This window comes from Pseudopodoces humilis, chromosome 5 (assembly GCF_049639895.1).
Source record: "Pseudopodoces humilis isolate 2021_Gansu_Grassland_sample_001 chromosome 5, ASM4963989v1, whole genome shotgun sequence".
Taxonomy (NCBI): domain Eukaryota; kingdom Metazoa; phylum Chordata; class Aves; order Passeriformes; family Paridae; genus Pseudopodoces; species Pseudopodoces humilis.
The window spans coordinates 35,986,672-36,004,342 of record NC_142204.1 but is presented as its reverse complement, the minus strand read 5'-3'; the positions used below and the strand labels follow the sequence as shown (position 1 = coordinate 36,004,342).

The following is a 17,671-nucleotide window of genomic DNA, read 5'->3' as shown; positions in this document are numbered from 1 at the left end:
GCTGTCTGTCAAAACCTGTACATCAGCTGATCTGAAGGAAAAGTCTGACATCAGCCTTTTGGCTGATGAGACAGGGTGAGATCTTTGGTTTTTACTTTGGATGCGTGGGTAGACCCTTTTCATTCTGTTCTACACATAGTTCTGCATAATGTATTGTTAAATTTTTATCCATCAGGATCTAAGGCAGTTTAAGCATGTAAATTCATGCTTCCATAGTATGGGAAGTTCTTTCAGAAATCCCACTTCTGAAACAGACTGTTCTAAAAACCTCACTTTCCTAGTTCATGTCCTTTACTTACTCATACTATGATCTAGAAATATATCTAATGCTCATTTTATAAACCTCAATTTGATGTCTTAAGCTTTTAGAGATAATAGAAGGACCCATACTTTATTGTTCTTTTGGTAATACATTATTTATTTATATACATGGCTTTATATATATTTTTATATTTATATACATGGCTTTTCCTTGAAAAAAAGCTTTTTGCTTGCTTTGTTTTGTTTTGTGGGCTTTCTCAATCTCTAGTTTATTAAAAGTTCAAAATGCTCCAATTTTCTTTTTGCCTGGGTTCCAAGGTTCCTGCACTGATTGGCAACCACCAGAGAGATTATGATCTGATGTAGCATCTGAGGCTGTGGTGTGCTTCACACAATGCCTTGAAGTGAGATTTACTGGCCTCTTTGAGTTATTGCATAGGTTCAGTGGGACTGCCCAAATAATATATTGAAGTGCAGGTTATGTCTTTCACTATTACGATATATGCTTCTGGCTTGGGTCATTTTTAAGTCCTATAAAATCAAATACTTGGTTTTAGTGTCTCTGAGATTTGTATGTGTTAATCTAAGTCCTTCAGTCATAGCAAATAACCCTCTAAAGTGCAGGGAATTGTAGGAAGTGTACTGTGATAACACACGATGAAATTATTACATAAAATATATTCAACCTTTGAGCATTTTTTGTGTAATGGAGAAGAGAGAGAGGTATATGATAAAAGGTAATTAGTTTACAATATGGGACTTTCTCCATTTCATAATTCCTACCCTTCTGTGGCACAAAAGAAAAGCTAAGAAATGTTAATGTTAATCTCCCCATCTGGTGAACAGTTTTCTGAACCATTGTTAAGTGACCTGGAACCCAGTATGCTCAAGTACCATTTTCCTCTAACCCCCCTCTTATTTCAAAAGAATTTTTTCCCTTCATGTCTAATACCTGCAGATTCACTCTTAGACACTAGCTCTTTGGATTGCTTAGGAGGAGAAGGTTTGTTTCAAAGAGGATCTGTTGTACCTCAAGGTCAAATCTTTTCTTTGAACAAGTCTGTAGATATTTTCTTCATCTGTAGAATTATGCGATGACCACTGAAGGCTCTGCAGTTAATAATGGGCTCTGCTTTTGTGCTGTTTGATGCTGAAGAAGTAAACGTGATGATAATAAACAGAAGTCTTGTTTTAATTTCATTCAGGGGTCTTTAGTGGTAATTGAATATCATTAATATGCTAATATCATTATAGAAGGCTAATATTTTTAAAAAAGAAGGATTTATAATAATTTATAATAATAATTTATATATATATATAGGTGGTGAAACATAAGGAGTAGTAATTTGGCTCTTTTTCCTGCATTGTTTCTAAGTCAAATTTTTGGATAATTTTACATTTTATCACTTTAGGAAATATCGGCTGACTTAGTGGCTGACATGGGTGCCTTAGCTGCATACTACTGGATCAGACTAGGCAAGAGTCAAGCTGAATTTCTTGGATACCTTATGTTCTTTCAATAAATAAAAAAATATTGTATTCTGAAAAGACTCAACTGTTGTGTTGCTGCAGAATATATTGTTACTGTTTTCTGCATGAGCAATTTAGGAAAAAAGTCAAACTGAGAAAAAGGCTCCATATAAGACTTTTCAGATAGCTTTAAAAATGCTGACTGTGATTTGGGATGTAACTTTTCTAATAGGGTGATTTTTCTGTGGTCTGGATTTTGGCCTGAACAACTATATTTAAATAATTTTTATATTGCTAGTATGTATGACACTCAAATATGCTCCTTATCTCAAAACCCATCAAATGCTACCACTTGCATTTTGAATAGGTGCATACTTCTCTTGTGGCTGCAGGACTGTCAAGTTCCTTATCCTTCCTGTAGCTGCAAGATGCAATGACATCTTTACTGATTTCTGGTAATAGTTTATTTTTGTGGGACTAGCATGTGTCACTGGGCTGATGCTCACAGTAGAAGATGAAGCTTAGTCATGAAGTTAGAGCTTTTGGTTGCCATGTGGAAGTAATACTCTGATTTTTGTGGCTTAAGTGATGAGGAAAGGAGGGAAGTAGGCTAATAGTGCAGAGAGGAAAAAGGTTTCAGAAAGATCATTTAAATTAATTAATTTGACCTCTTACAGAAGACAGGCATAGGCCTTCCCTCTACAAAATCTTCTGTCTGGATGCAAAGCCTCAGGAAATTGGGAATGAGCTGGAACAGTCTGGGATGTCCATCATTTCTGTCTGCCCAAGGACCATGTGTCCATGGTAACTCTGTCCAAAAGAAGCCTTTTCTTCCTCCAGGCTTGATGTGCCAGCCATACAGTTTCATCCATGTAGATATTTCAGGTTAAATGCTGTGCCTCTGTGTCTGTTTGCCCTTTCCATAGTACACTGTAATTCCATATTAAATCAGTATGATAAAACTCAAGGCTTTTAGGACAGAAATGTCAATGAGTAGCAGGTCCATATTTTTCTGTTTACGATATGGTGTGCAAGTCCATGATTTTAGCACATGGCAGAGAGAGCCACAAACTAGCCTTTTGAATAACAGATTTCTCTAGGCAACTTGCTTAAAATTACCATTTTAAAACCTGAAAGGGGCTATCTTATCTATCTTTATTTCATCATTCAGACAGGTTCTTCTGTTTTCAAAATCAACATTGCAATTTGTAATCTGCCGCCACATACACAGTCTATGCTAGCCAATCTTCAAAATGCATATTCAGAATTTCCTGACTAGTCCAGTCATTTAATTTTAATGTTTTCCTTACAAAAATGTCCCATTGCAACCATTTCTTTGACAGACTATCCGTGTTACATCGTATCTTCATAAAACACCTGCTTGCTGCAGGCAGGCAAAGCCAAGCCTTAGAATGCTGCTGCTGCTGTGGCCCTGTTGAGGTCTGGAGACTGGGGGTGGGAGCCTGGCTGTGGTTCACTGCAGGCCTGCAGATGTCTGTGAGGCAGCACACAAGTAAATAACACAGGTTGCTGTACCCTCAAGTATCGTTCATGTGCTTGATCATGTGTAAATCTTTACAATTGTTTCAGAAATACAGGAATGTACAAAATGTTTCCCAGTAACAATAATTCTCTGTGCCTTAAAGGCTTGGCATATCTGCTTTGTCTGCCAACTCATTTACTGCTTTCTGTTCCACAATGTCTAGGGTGTTTCAGACAAGCCCTCTGAGTCCCTGTCCTGACTCACACCAGAAGATGTGTGCCTGGATTTTAAATCCATTATGCAGAATACAGTAGGAGTAATATTCTTGCAGAATTTCTTGTTTCTGAAACAGGAGACTGTGCACCTTTACACATCTTGTCCATGTCTTAGAATTCTGCACACCCAGCATGGTCACAGGGATAGTTTTTCATCATATCTCCTTTAAACTCTCTTGACAAAAGGCCTTGATTATTCTGTTTAGAGGCAGATTCACACCAAATGAAAATATAGCAAAGTTTTTTAGCACTGCATCACCTCCTCCCCAAATAAACGCTTTGAAGATAAATATGAGAAAGTATAAGAATCTCTGTTGTTTTCATAACAAATGACATTGTTTTCTTGTCTTTCTTTTGGTAGTCAGGTGAGCCACTGTACCTGGAGGGACTTTCAAATAGACACCAAGGGTCTATTATTGGACAATAATTAAATATAACTAATTAACAGGAATAGCAAGCAAGCCTCGTCTAATGCTAGATGTTTTGCTGATCTCCCTGGTATCCATTTGGAGATTAATTGAAAGTCCAATAATGAGTCAGGTTTTGCTTGATAGGGTAAAATAATAGTTTACTGTTGAAAGCATCACACAGTTTCAATATGCAATTCTTTAAAACAACAAATCAAGACAGAAGGCTTAGAAGGGACAGATATAATAGGAATAATTAGCATGTACATCACACTGTTCCTCCATTCCCTGTCTCCTTTGTCCTAGTCAATATTCAGTGCACAGGACAGCATCGCAGGAAAATCAGATGTCAAACTCATGAGGCACTTGGGCCAGAAGTGTAATTTGCTCTCATGAACACTGTACTACTGCTGTGTCTGTACTCCCCATTTTCATACCTCAGTTTTCATTTTTATGACTAAATCTGTAGTCATCCAACAATTGTTTTGAAAAATAATGGCATGAAATCTTGAGCAGGCCAGAGTTGTTGCTATTCTTGTTTAAGAGTGCATTTTCATTTGAAGACCTAGGATCTGAATGATGTTGCTTGCTATGTGAACAAAAAGGTTGATTTCTCTCATTCTGTTCTTATTTCTCTCTCCAAGGCTGCTCTGAGCTTTCTATCCTCGTGCACCCCAGTCCCTCCTATGCTTATATACACATACATGTACATTCTGTGCAGTTCTTGTCCATCTGCTCATCTGTCTGTCAGGGGATGCTTTGCCAAACAACTGGAGATCTGCAGATCTGCTGAGGAATCAGAGATTCATTACGCTCAATGTTCACTTCTATTGTGTATTGCACAACTTGCAGGGATTTTGTGGGGTATTTTTCAGGAGATACAAGTGTTTTAACCAAAAATATTGCAGCAAGGGAATGGTGAGGAGTCATCAGGGCTGAGGGAAGATATTTGTTCTTTTTTTTTGCTTTTTTACTTTGATACCCTAGAATTAGGCACAGATAAGAAGAGCCAACACAGCTGATAAGAAGAAATAGGCTGTAGGGATAAAACTACAGTTGCTTTTTCTATATCAGCTTGTCATATATTACCTCTGTCATTCCTTCCCTTAAGCTTTCTCCCTCCATACTCCATGTGTTTTTTGTTTTGAAAGTTTTGGCAGAACAACTTGAATTATCTCCCTGTCTATCAAACCTCCCTGGGGCCCCACCACCTGACTCGGCTAACTTTCTGAAATTATTCTGTGCACACTGCTAGGGAAGTTCAAATTAAAAAAAAAACAAAACACACAACCTTTACAGTCTTAATAAATGGAGTTAAATAAAATTTTATGGAATATGAATCCCATAGTTAATAATTTATAAAGTAAACTCATGTCCTCTGCTTCATATTAACAGGGCTTTTTCTTCCTTTTGGAGAACTGTGATATAAATAAGATAGTACATATTTCTCTTTTATACTTTTTCATTGCCTTCCCCAGCCACTATTTGCAAGAAAGACTTGATTACAGAAAAGTATTCCGTTCCACTGCTGCACCAAAATAGATAAGAAATTAAATACTTATTAAATGAATTATTTTCTTAAAATGGTAGTGGTAGGCTGATTTTTTTATATTTTGTTAGTATGCCTTGATTTTGTAGATGGTTGCTTTCCTTCTCAATCACTGTCAGTTTTATCTTATAGTTGTTGCTGTTAATGTATGCCTTATAACTGAATAAAACTTGTTTTTATTCAGGAATACCAAGTAAAAGTTGTACAGGATGTTGTCACTGCCTGTTTGGAAGGCAATCAGCTGCTTTGCAGCTGTTAGTGCTGGCAGATTTTTGTGTAATCAGATAACTGAAATGAATGCTATTCTATATGTATGTATACAGCATGGCTTGGGATATATACTGCAGAGTTGAGTGAGAGGAGGAGGCAGCTTCTCACCTGGGTTGATTACTTCCCTCCCTCTCCCCGCTGAAAAAACACACAGACTGACTGGCCTTGGTCTTCACTTAGTGCTAAAGACATCTTCCAATTTCTACCAGTTACAATGCAAAAGTAGATTCAAGTGTCTTGTCTGATTTGGAATAAGATACAATGGCTAAGAAGCAGAAAAGCCTGAAATTAATGAAATTAGTATCTCATGATTATACAAGATTCGCTAGGACACCTTGGTGGTTACAAACCACCTGCAAGGTTTAAATATGTCAAGTATAAATGAAAATAAAAGACTAAAAGCTTTATACTATAAATCCTGTTTTTTGATTTCTGTTGCTCCTACTTTTTTATAACAAAGCTCTTATTAGCCCCAGTACAAACAATATTTTAAGTGATAATAAATAGCTAAACATGTAAACGAAGTTTGCTTTTTTGTTGTTGTTTCTCTACAGTGGCACTGCAAAGCAAGGACATCACTGTAATTATTATTTAGTATTTTCCTGCTCTTAGCATTGTTCTTTTTCAAACCATTCTCAGTACTATTTGTTTGTCCGCTTTTGTCCTGAAATTGTCTGGGAAAATCTTATGAACTTCAAGGATGAAATGCTGAACAAGTCTTCAACCTTGTCCTATCTCTTATCTTTTAAGAAGGACCATAAGCTTGAGACAGTGAACAGTGGAGAATCTGAACTTGACTCTCTAGCTGATCCCTTCTCTTGCACTGTGATATTGTTTAGGGATTTTTATCACCAAGCTTCATGAAAATCATACCTTCAAAAGGTGCTTTGATGTTTCTGCTGCTTGAAATCTCATCTTTGTGATAGGTTCCATAATGAGTGCATTAGCACTCAGCTATCCTGCTTGCTGATTTTGAAAGTATTTTCCTAAATTTTATTGATTATCCTTTATCCATGCATTTAGAGGAAATGCTGATTTTCTTGTTCCCCTTCCCTTGAACTTGCACTTCCTATGGAACTCTTCACTATGCTGAACAGGCTTCATATAATAAAGACTTATAAAAGAATAGCCAGAATTCTTCCCAAAATAATGGAAGAGGTAAGTAAAAATCACTTGAACCTGCTGCTTATTCTAGTTCTGGACTAGATTTGAATCTCTTAGAGTCACAAAAATCTCTAGAACAAGGTTGACATGGATGCAACTAAAGCTTTTTTTCACTTTGATAATTTTTCTACTTTAAGTGAAAAGCACTGCTGCATTACAAAGTAGTTGAGAAAACCTACTGTTGTTGTTATTTTTACCATATTTGCATTGAGCTAGTTTCTTGAAATCATTCTGCAATATTACCTTGAGATTTAAGTGGATCCTATATTCAGGTCAAGGACTCTGCAGCTTCCTAATTATCTCTGCAGTATTGCAGTACAAGTAAAGCATTGTAAATGTTGTTGAATCTGTATGTCACACAAGGAAGTCCTAGTATTTGCTTCTCTAATTCCCCTGGAAGGCTAATTTTTTTGAAATTGGAAGGAGAAGCATCTGCTGCTGCTGCTATATCAGAAGTAAACAAGTGAGGGGCTGTACTGCACTGTGCCTTTGTGGGAGGGATATTAAGATCTTTTTAAGACTGCATTTTATAAACATTAAAGCAAGAATTTTCTTGTGAAACTGCATTGTGTGTCTGCTTATAGAGCAGAGTTAATAACCTTTTAAACTCATTCTAGATAAGCCTAGCCTAAAGCAATATATGACAGGGCAACCTTGTCGGGTACTGTGGCTTTTAGCTTCTGAATAAAATCATCTGGTGGAACATTGAGTGATTGCCAACAACAATTAGTTGTCCCAAATTAAACCAGTTCTTGTTTTCTTAGACACAATATGTAAATACACACTCTGAATAGAGAAAATGAAAAAGGGTTGTATGAATGCAGAAATGATGCACAGAAAATTTAAAGCCTACTTTTCACAAATGAGGATTTTTGCATCCTTACTGAAAGAAATACATCTGAAAACCCTTCCAAACCTCAAAACCTGTAGAATTAGGGGTAAGGTATATTGCGAAGGTTGCATTGGTTTGTCACACTAATTCCATAGTGCAACACAGCCCTCAAATATAAATCTCTAGGGTCTGAGTATTATACCAGAATGGAAGATTATGCTTTGTTATACCTTAACCTGAAGTGCCAAGGTGCCTTCATGCTACGGTCCATTAAAAGAATGCTGCTGGGAAGATGCTTCATTTTTATCTTTTTAATGGCTGGGTTCTGATGTTGGCTTTTCTCCAGTGCTCAAGTACAAAAGAATGCAAAGGCAGGGAAGTACTCTGGAAATGGTTATAATTTGCTTCCTTCCTTCCTTTCACAGCTAGTTACTGGCAAGCACATACAAATCCATTTTGATTGAAATATATGTATACATACAAAGTAGCATAGTTATGCTCTGTTTCCTGAAGGTAAATGAGGAAAGCTTCTTTCCTAGAAGAGAATAAAAAGCTGGTAGAGCTACTGAGTTTAATACCAATGTTTCCTCTATTTCACATGTAGATTTTGTGGGTTGTGTTGTTGGATACTCTACAGTTAGTTAAGTGAGCCTTAGAATATTATTTTTGTAATATGTTAAGGTGTAATAAAATTGTATCTCAGTAGGCACTGGTGTATGCAAAATCCCTATACCTTTTTGATATTAAAAGTCCTTGACGTCTTCTAGAATTCTCGGTATTGGGCACAGAAATGTTTCTTAATGGCACTTTTACCTAAGTGACTGAATGTAGATTTTACCAGGGTGAGGGTCAGCTCCAGAATACAGGGATATGTCAAAAGTTTGTAGCAAAGAAGCCGTTGTTTAGCTGTAGTTTAACATTTATTATTTTTGATGGAAAAATAAACCTGTAGTTGAAATGCAAGTCAGCAGGCTGTCTTTATTAGTTGGGCTTTTGGTATTATTTATTTTCCCTGCTTCTCCTTTCCTTTTGTTGTTACTGTTGTTTTCTCCTTTCTCTGTCAGGAATATTCTCATTACTTGTCATCTTCCCTCTATCCTTGTTGCAAGTTTGTTGCCCTCTATCTGTTTTGTTTTCATTCTCTCTCCTGTGCTCAACTTACCTCAGCTTATCACTTTTTTCAATGTATGTGCATATACAAACATGCAGATAACTGTGTGTGTAAATGAGCATGCATGGACATGCATAACCTGCATGCATCCTTTTGTGTACAAGTATTTTGAGTGAGTGCATATATATAAATAAATATATAAATATATATGTATGTGTAACACAGACAACAATGCATAGGAAAATCTCTAGTGTAATTGAATCTGAAAATGTTTTTCTTTTTCCATAGTCCATTTGTTTCTTGATTTTTCTGGAGAATAGTATCCTTAGCGCAAGCTTTTTGTCACACTGTGGACCTGTGTGCAAATTTGTGCAGTGCTTAGGATAGGAATCACAGCTGAGGGATCTGGTGTCTTTTAAAACAATTGTAGTAGTAAGTTTATGATTAATTTTTTTTTTTAATTGGATTTTTTGTTGGTAGTGGTGAGGAGTTGTGTGTTTACTTGCTCCCTCTGATAGATCCTATCAGTGTTCTCCACCTCAATCAGAAGTGTGGTTGTTACTCTTAGCCCTTGATATAAGAGGTGCAGCCTTAAAATACTATTGGTCCCTCTGCCATCTGACTGACATGGATTAAAGGTCCTCTGAATCACTACACTGATGCCCCTAGTAAGTTGCTTGGTAAGTCCGTGACAGTGAGTTATTAGTAACTATGGTGGAAGCATTGTACCAAGAAAAGAGGACTGGGGGGAACTGCCAAAAATCTTTTTTTGTTGTTGTTTTAAATTGCCTGATATAAACACTGTGTCCATAATGTGTAATTTGGAAGGGATAATTTTCAGCAGGTGCTATTTTTGGCTTGAATGCAGGGGTTAGGCAACTTTGGATTTATTGTTAGCATTGTAAATGAAAAACTACAATGCACAAACACAAGCCACCCCTCTAGACCTGCTGCCCCCCTCTACCAAAATCTGGCCCCACAAATCCAATACAAGGTAGCAGATCAATATTAAGTCACAGTTCTGGAAGGCAGTAGTTTAGTTAGCCTGAACATACATATCTAAAATGCAGCAGTTACAGCTTTGTGAAACATCATTTCTGTCTGTTGGTGTTATGCAATAGCTTATTAATAACATAAATATTCCTACTGCTGTATGATAGCTGTTATATTACTGCTTTTAGGAAGGATTATGTATGTTAAGGTTTAAGCAAAGCGCTGAAGGTCTGTTTCTTTTCTAGCTTTGTCAATTTTCTTTATACCCTCAGGGAAGTTGCTTAAATTCAGTTTTATTCATCTGTAAAATTAAAAGATCTTCTGAATCATTTATCATTGGGTTTTCTCAGAGCATTAGGATCTTCATATTGAAGGTCAGATACATTTACCTGGTGTTTAAAATAAATATGCTGCACTAATGGCTATTTATTTGCATTGTGGAGTCTCAGTCGTGAATCAGGATACAGTTCTGCTGGTGCTGTAGGAATATAGTAAAAAAGACTGTCTGGTTTAAAGACCTTAGAGTTTGCTTGATTCCACCCTTGTATTTATCCCTGAGAGGTGAATGTGTCTTTTTTTTTCTCGGTAGAATGTGATCTCCTATACAAAACCACATGTCATTTAGAAGTATGTGTGAGGGAGGAGGGAGAAGATTGTGTACAGAAAAGAAGGAATATACAGGCTTTTTCTTTGTCATGCTCACCAAAACACTTATCATGCCTTAGCTGTTACTGCATTGTATCTCCTTTTTTTTTATCCTAATTTCCCAGCAGTAATCTAAATATGCTCTCAGGAATACAGGGACCTGTTTGATGGTGCATTAGATAGGGGAATGCTTTCTTAATTGAAAGCATTTAGGTGATAGCTAAAGTAGATGGCACTTTCTTGTCATTGTCTACTGCAACAGTGCCACTTCTCTATGTATTTCCAAATGGTCACATAAAGAAATAATTTCAGGATGACCAAATGGATAAGTCAGAGGAATGGAAGGTAGAAGTAATAGAAGAAAATTACAGGATTTTCCTAGTATTTTCCTTTGTGAGTGTAGACAACGGAGATTGTGTACTTTTTTGAAAGCAGATGGAGCTGGTTACAATTTGCTCTGGAGTAGCACCAGTCCTGCTGTAAAATGAGACTTCTGGCTCAAAATCCAGAGGAGTTCTGTTCTTAAAAAATGCACCAGTAATGCAAGCTGATTTTCAGAATTGACACAGATACCAAAAAACCCCAAACAAACAACAAAATTATGCATGAAAGAAACACTCATGAGCTATAGCTCTCTGTTAGGAGTTAACATTGCATCAAGATTTTATTTGCATCTCTTGCAGAAAAGAAGTTCAATATTCCATGCTATCCCATGCTCAACAGTAATGAGCTAAAATAGTATGTAAACATTATAAACAAGAATGATTCCAAGAGCCAGATTCCTAAGTGGATCTATAATTTGAAAGTGTGAAATAGTGGTTTTGGAGATCTCAAAGTTCATTTTAGTCCATCATAAGCAAAAATAGTGCATGTCTTCTTTGGTTCCTTTTCTTTCCCCTTTTGTTTGCTTTTGGTTAGCATTGCTATAAGCAAGCTATTAACCAGCAAAAGAGATGCAAAATACCTTTAACAGTAGTTTGTTTTTTTCTTGTCCTTTGCTTATCTGTATATTTCCATCAAAGGATTAAAGCAAACCAAGTCATTCCTCCATAACATGTATCTAATAATTGTGGCCAATCCAAATCTGATCTGTCAAAAATCTTGTGTTATCTTGATATGTCACAACTAGAAAGAAAGGAGGAGTTGTCATTCTGCTAATGTAGAACAGCTGGCATAACAGACTCTGAGTTGTGTGCTCCAGGAATTAATTTCTTACAAAGGTAAGTTGAGTCGCAGATTTTAAACTTAAATTTTCAGCTCTGGCTATGCTGCTTGCCTGGGTAACAATAGAATTTCAAAGGAGATGAAAGGGAAACCATGCAACATATGTTTGAGGGGTGCTGGTGTTAATTTTTATTTTCCTCCCCTTAAAGGAGTTTTCTGTGACTGAAGCTGATTGCTCTGACAGCTGTGCAGGGAAACCAAAGACTCTCCTGGGTGATAGTCAGCACATGTATACTGTATGTTCTTTTTTTCTTTTGTATCTTTATTTTTTTCTCTTAGGTGGATTTTTAATAATAAAGCAACAACTGATGCCCCATTGAGGGGGAAAATAAATCCACTGCTGCTATTTAATATTTTCAAAAAGTACTTGTTTCTTCCTATCATGAGATCCTTGTGAGAGGAAAAGGAGAGGCAGACACTGATCTTGTCTCTGTGGTGATCTGTGACAGGACCTGAGGGAATGGCCTGAAGCTGTGTCTGGGGAGTTTTAGGCTGGATATCAAGAAAAGGTTCTTCACCCAGAGTGTGTTTGGGCACTGGAACAGGCTCCCCAGGGAAGTGGTCACAGCACCAAACCTGACAGAGTTCATTGTTTGGACAATGCCCTCAGGCATGTGGTGTGATTCTTGGGGATCGTCCTGTGCTCCTGGAGATTTGGACCCGATGATCCTTGTGCATCCCTTCCAACTCAGCATATTCTGTGATTCTGTGAGATATTGGCTGTCAATGTCTTTTCAGTAGGCTGAAGTCCATTTTAATTCCTCCTCATTTATTGTAGCATTTGCTTGGGAATGCTATGGACACGATACTCCTAGAAGTATACCACTTGAACCACAAGGGTTCTTGTCAAGAAAAAGAGTAAAGGGTTGCTAGTTCTTCATGGTAAACAACAACACCCCCCCACCCCCCCACCCCAATTTTAGACTTGAAAAATTATTTCTCTGTGTGTTTTTAATGCTGTTTAAGATTTTTACAATTTAATAACATAGCTAGTGATTGAAGGGGCAGGTACCATTTGTTATATTTGCAAGACAGTCTGTGAATATTTTGGTACTGTATCTCCAAATGCATCCTGGTAAGTGCTCTAGGCATGTGCCATGAGTGTTTCTAACATCATGTTTCTCAAAATCAAATCAGTAGCTGCACAGGAATTTTTAAAGAGTTATAGTATTGCTGGCAATCTTGTGGTTTAGGCTGTGCTTGGATTTACATTAAAATACTTTACAGTTATACTCTAAGTGTAATTACTCAGACCTCTAGATAACAGTGGGAATCTTTCCAACGATTTTTGACAGGCTTTCTGTAGAAAATTTTCATTTCATTTTTTGATGAACTTTTTTTTTTTCCGAGAGACAGAATATTGGTTAATTTTTTTTCCTGTTTTGTTTGTTTGTTTGGGTTTTTTAACTTGCCAAACAACCCAAAAGTAAAGAAGCAATGGGCTTAAATGTGTATAGTCACAGCAGGTGAGAGTTACAATCCTCATCAGTTGCTAGTTTATGTGTATGCATGCAGTCTGTGACAAAACTTGGGCCCTGAGGTTACATTAAAGTAAGATATTTGCAGCTGTTAACTTTGTTGAGAACAACCTAAATTCAGTTTTCCAGACAAATACTTAGCAATCTGCCAAAGCTATTGCAGAGCCGTTGAAGTCTACATTCTTTTGTGTTACCTTTTGGAGTGCATTAGTTAACTGGATTTAAAAAAAAAAGAAGTCCTAATAACAAACAAACAAATTAATATCATCCAAAAATTAGAAAAGGAGGTTTCTCAATGGTTTTGTTTTCAAGGCAACAATGCAGATTGCTTTTAAAGACTGAAAATCTTCCAAACCAGATTTTGTCTGAATGAGGCCCTTAAATGAGACTGACTCTTCAAACAAGGATTGAATTGGTTGAATTGCCTCTAATGTTGTTTGGAACAAACACATGCCATCTCTTCTAGAGGAAACATTTCAATGTTTTTTAAAATTTTCCATTGAATGTAGTTTACTTTATGTTTAACAGAAGGTCCAGAAAACAGAACATGAGCTGGTACCTAAAAACAAGATAATACTCTGATTTTACTTAAACATTAATTGTTATATTGTCACTTTGATGCTGAAAATTTTTCAGATTTCTTCAGATCTATTGGCTGCTATCTTTCCAGAGCTTCCCATCTTATGATACAGAGTTCAGTGTTTCCACGTGCAGTACACCCAACCTGCCTTGATAGAAAAGAACAACCTGTAAGTTGAACTGAAGGGATTCACATAGGTCTGGGTGTTATCAGTATTATTCCAATGGAGTGAGCTGGGGGAGAAGCCTGCTTGGAAGGTTCCTGTGCTCTGTATTTTCTGGGCTGTCCCAGACACATCTGTCTGGTCCTGTGTCTTGGTGAGTAGTCTTTTTAAGAAGATAGTGAGTGGAGATGACAGCAGGGGGAGCAGCTTTTCCAGTCATTCCTCCTCTTATAAACACCTGGGAATTTTTTTGTCAAAGGTAGTCTAGCTATTGGATGGTGAAGGAGGTTGATGAGAAATTAATGCAGATGAGGTTTTAAATTAGTTTTTAGAATTTACATGGAAAGATTGTTGTAAACATGCTTATACAAAGTTCAGGGTACCATAATGAGACTCCTGACCTTAGAGACAACTATAATAACTCCTTATATTCTCAATATCAAATCAAACCTTTCATACAGTATTTTTATTTGGTTTGTTTTCTGATACTTGAATTTTTATTATCTTTTATTAAAAGAGTGAATTTCTAGCACTGTAGAAACTCAGTTTTTGAGTGGTGTTGATATTACCTTGAAACAATTCATGTCACCAATATAGAATCATCTGTTGCCTTATTTTTCAAATACACATGCATTGCATGCTAGTTTTGAAAACCCAAATGCAGTAAAGCCCAGAGCTGTGGTGCTATAAATTATTCTCCTCATGAAAATACACTGGCGCATTAATATTTCTGGCAATTTCAGAAACATGCAAATGTCAGGTTAATTTTTTCTACTTTCACAGAGTTCAGAATTGGGGTTTTTTGATAAATTGTAAATATCCGGGTTTCCATTCATATGGAAATAAATGGAGAAGATGAGAATATCTGTTCTACAGTTTCATGAAGCTGACTCTTCAGATGGCGTGGCTCTAAAGGCCACTGAAAAGAAAATAAAGAAGTAAATTATCAGGGAAAAAGAACATATTCTACTCCTTAAATGAAAATCTAAAGAAACTGTCATTTGACATGCATTTCATGTCTTTATCTACAGGCTGGAATTTTCAAATAAGCTTTTATCTTTTTTTTTTTTTTTTTTTTTTAATTTATTTTATATCCTTGACAGAAATAAAGAATCATCTGATTATCTGGTTTGAGTAAACTTTAGGAGTGGGTTGTGAAAGGAGAATTTTTTTATATTGAGGCAATGTATACTTGCCTTTCTTTGCAGCTTACTATTTTTCAGGATCACGGATACCTATAAAATGTACTAGTTTTAATCAGTAATGTTGATACTGTCTTTACATTATTTATGTGGTATCTAGTTTTTCCATTGTACAGTATTTTGACTGATAATTTGACAGATGAAACTTTATCCCATAGATAATGGGAAAAAATATAATAGGGAGGAATAGACTGCCTACTCATAGAATCAAGCAAGGAGTGAATAAAAAATTGGAATACTAGGGGTTAAAGTATCTCCTCACCAGCAGCACAGTACCTTGTGTGCTGGTGAACACTGACAATCTGAGGAAAGACTGAAATGCCCGTATGCTTCCACCATAGCCCAAACTCATTGAACTTGCTGAAATTTTGGTAACAACTAGGATTTAAATTGCTGATCTCCTTAAGTGGCTGACTATTGCTCATCTTCAGAGTATTAGTCTCTTTTTGTTACTACATTTAATTTTGTTTGCCTGTTTTTTCATTCATCTTCTTTTTTTCTCTTAGCCCCTACTCCTGCGGCACTTTATCCTAAACTGAGGGCTCTTCAGGAAAGTGACTTTTTCTTTTTACAGTATATCTTTGAAGTGCTTGGTTAAACTAAGTTTTAAACTTCATATTTTACTTGTAGGTTAGATATCTTAAAGTTTAGAAAATATTATTTATTTATTTATTTACATGCTGATAAGAAAATGAAGATGGCCTGACTCATAGCAGAGGGTGGAGATCCACCTATTTTAGTGCTGTCATTCTGCAGGTAAGCACCTGCTGGATGTTTGTGTGCCTCTTGTGAATGAATCCCTGTCTTTAACATGGCCTTGACAGCAATTTCCCAGGGAAGAATAAATAATTACTAACATTATTGTTATTTCATAGGAATTTATATTTAAGAAGATTTTGGAATTAAGAGTCAGAAAATCTCATGGTGGTAGGTATTCCTTGTATAACTACAAATATTAGGTTGAATTGAAAAAATGTTAGTCTAAAACAGCATAAGTAAGGTAAGCAACCTACTTTGAGTAGCTGGGCTACTTTAAGAGGTTTCAAAAATCAGACACCTTTTTAAAAATTGAAATTATGTAAACTCCCGCTGTAAATGTCCTGAATAAAATGTAATATTTCAAGGCTATGAATCGATCAACAAACTGGATACGTTCTAGTATATTTTTAGCGTAGAACAATTTGACAATTAGAATTATATTAGAAAGGTAGAGTGCTACTGAATAACGTAATTAGGTGGTGTTCGTTAATGAATGAGTAGCTGTACTTCCTTTTAGAGACATGATCAAAATAATGTAATAGAAAAGGCAGCTTTTTTGGGACCACTTAAGGTGCTGTGTTAAAGACTTTAACTTACTACACCTATTTTCACTCACAGAACCTTGCCTTGATGTTTTTAGCATTTCTTCTACTTTATTTTATAAACTTAAATAAGTAGCTTAATCAAAGTGTCAGTTACTGTATCCCTCCTGTATTCCCTTCTTCCCTCCTCTTTGCTTTGTGTTGCACTAATTTGATAGCATTTCTTCTCAGGGTTCAACATGAATGCTTTCAATCACAGAGCAGTTTTCTTCTATTGCTGTTTTTTTCCAAATAAATACATACACTTATATGGTATATAAATTTGAATGATGCCTTTCATGTTTATGTAGTGCTGTTAATTAATGTTAGGATGCCATGGAAATATTTTTTGTCTTCCTTTTACCCTGATTTAAGTGAGAATAGGTGGCAGTGACAGTTAGACAGGAATAGACTTTTGGAAGAAGCAAATGGAAATATGCAGAGAGTACTAACCACCTTTTTGTAATTTTTGCATTACTCTTGCACTGTTCATGTTAAGGTAGTATCTACCAGCCGTGACCTTAAATAAGACCACATGGTGCCTGTCACCATGCAAAATTATACAGAGTAATTATTTTTGTGTTGAAGTCCGAGTGCCAGGCCAGAATCTATGCGAGCAGGTTGGGAATTTATGGTCTATGATTCCATAGACTGTAAATATTTGTTGGTTTTTTTTTTTTCCCCCCCCAATGAATAGATTGTCCTAATTATGATGCAAAGGTGTGATTGTAGTTGTAGTCTTCTGGGAAATGAAAATGCAAAGGACTTTAGGCGTTCCTGACTTGAAACCTATAACCATGGGATGCTTGAGCTAGAGGGAAGAGGAGGATGGGAGGAAATCTTTCAGCTATGGTCAATAGACAGCATATTTGAATGTAATGAAAGGAACATTGTAATTTATCCACTGGAATACATAATATGGTTTGATGGCTGTACTGTATTCTCCTGATATTTTGTGACAATTAGAGTGACATCTGCCAGAATATCAACAGGCTTGATGAACTTTTTCCTGCATGAATACGTACCTCTTGTGTATGAAGGGAGATGATCCCAAAGTGGAAGCACATACAGAAGTTTCTTGAGAAAGTCAAGTGAAGCACAGGTTTTTATAATTAATAGGAAAATATTGTATGTTGTTATGTATTCTCATTTAGCCTGAGAGTCTCTAGATAGCAAGAGAGAATCATCTTGAGATGGATTATATTACTATCTTCTAGGTTCTTC

The 17,671-nt window shown here is 36.3% G+C and overlaps 1 protein-coding gene across 3 annotated transcripts in view; it reads left to right on the top strand.

Annotated features, from left to right (window-relative positions):
* NAV3 (neuron navigator 3) overlaps nucleotides 1-17,671 on the top strand; it is a 508,468-nt gene that overhangs the window by 130,824 nt on the left and 359,973 nt on the right. The window lies entirely within an intron of this gene.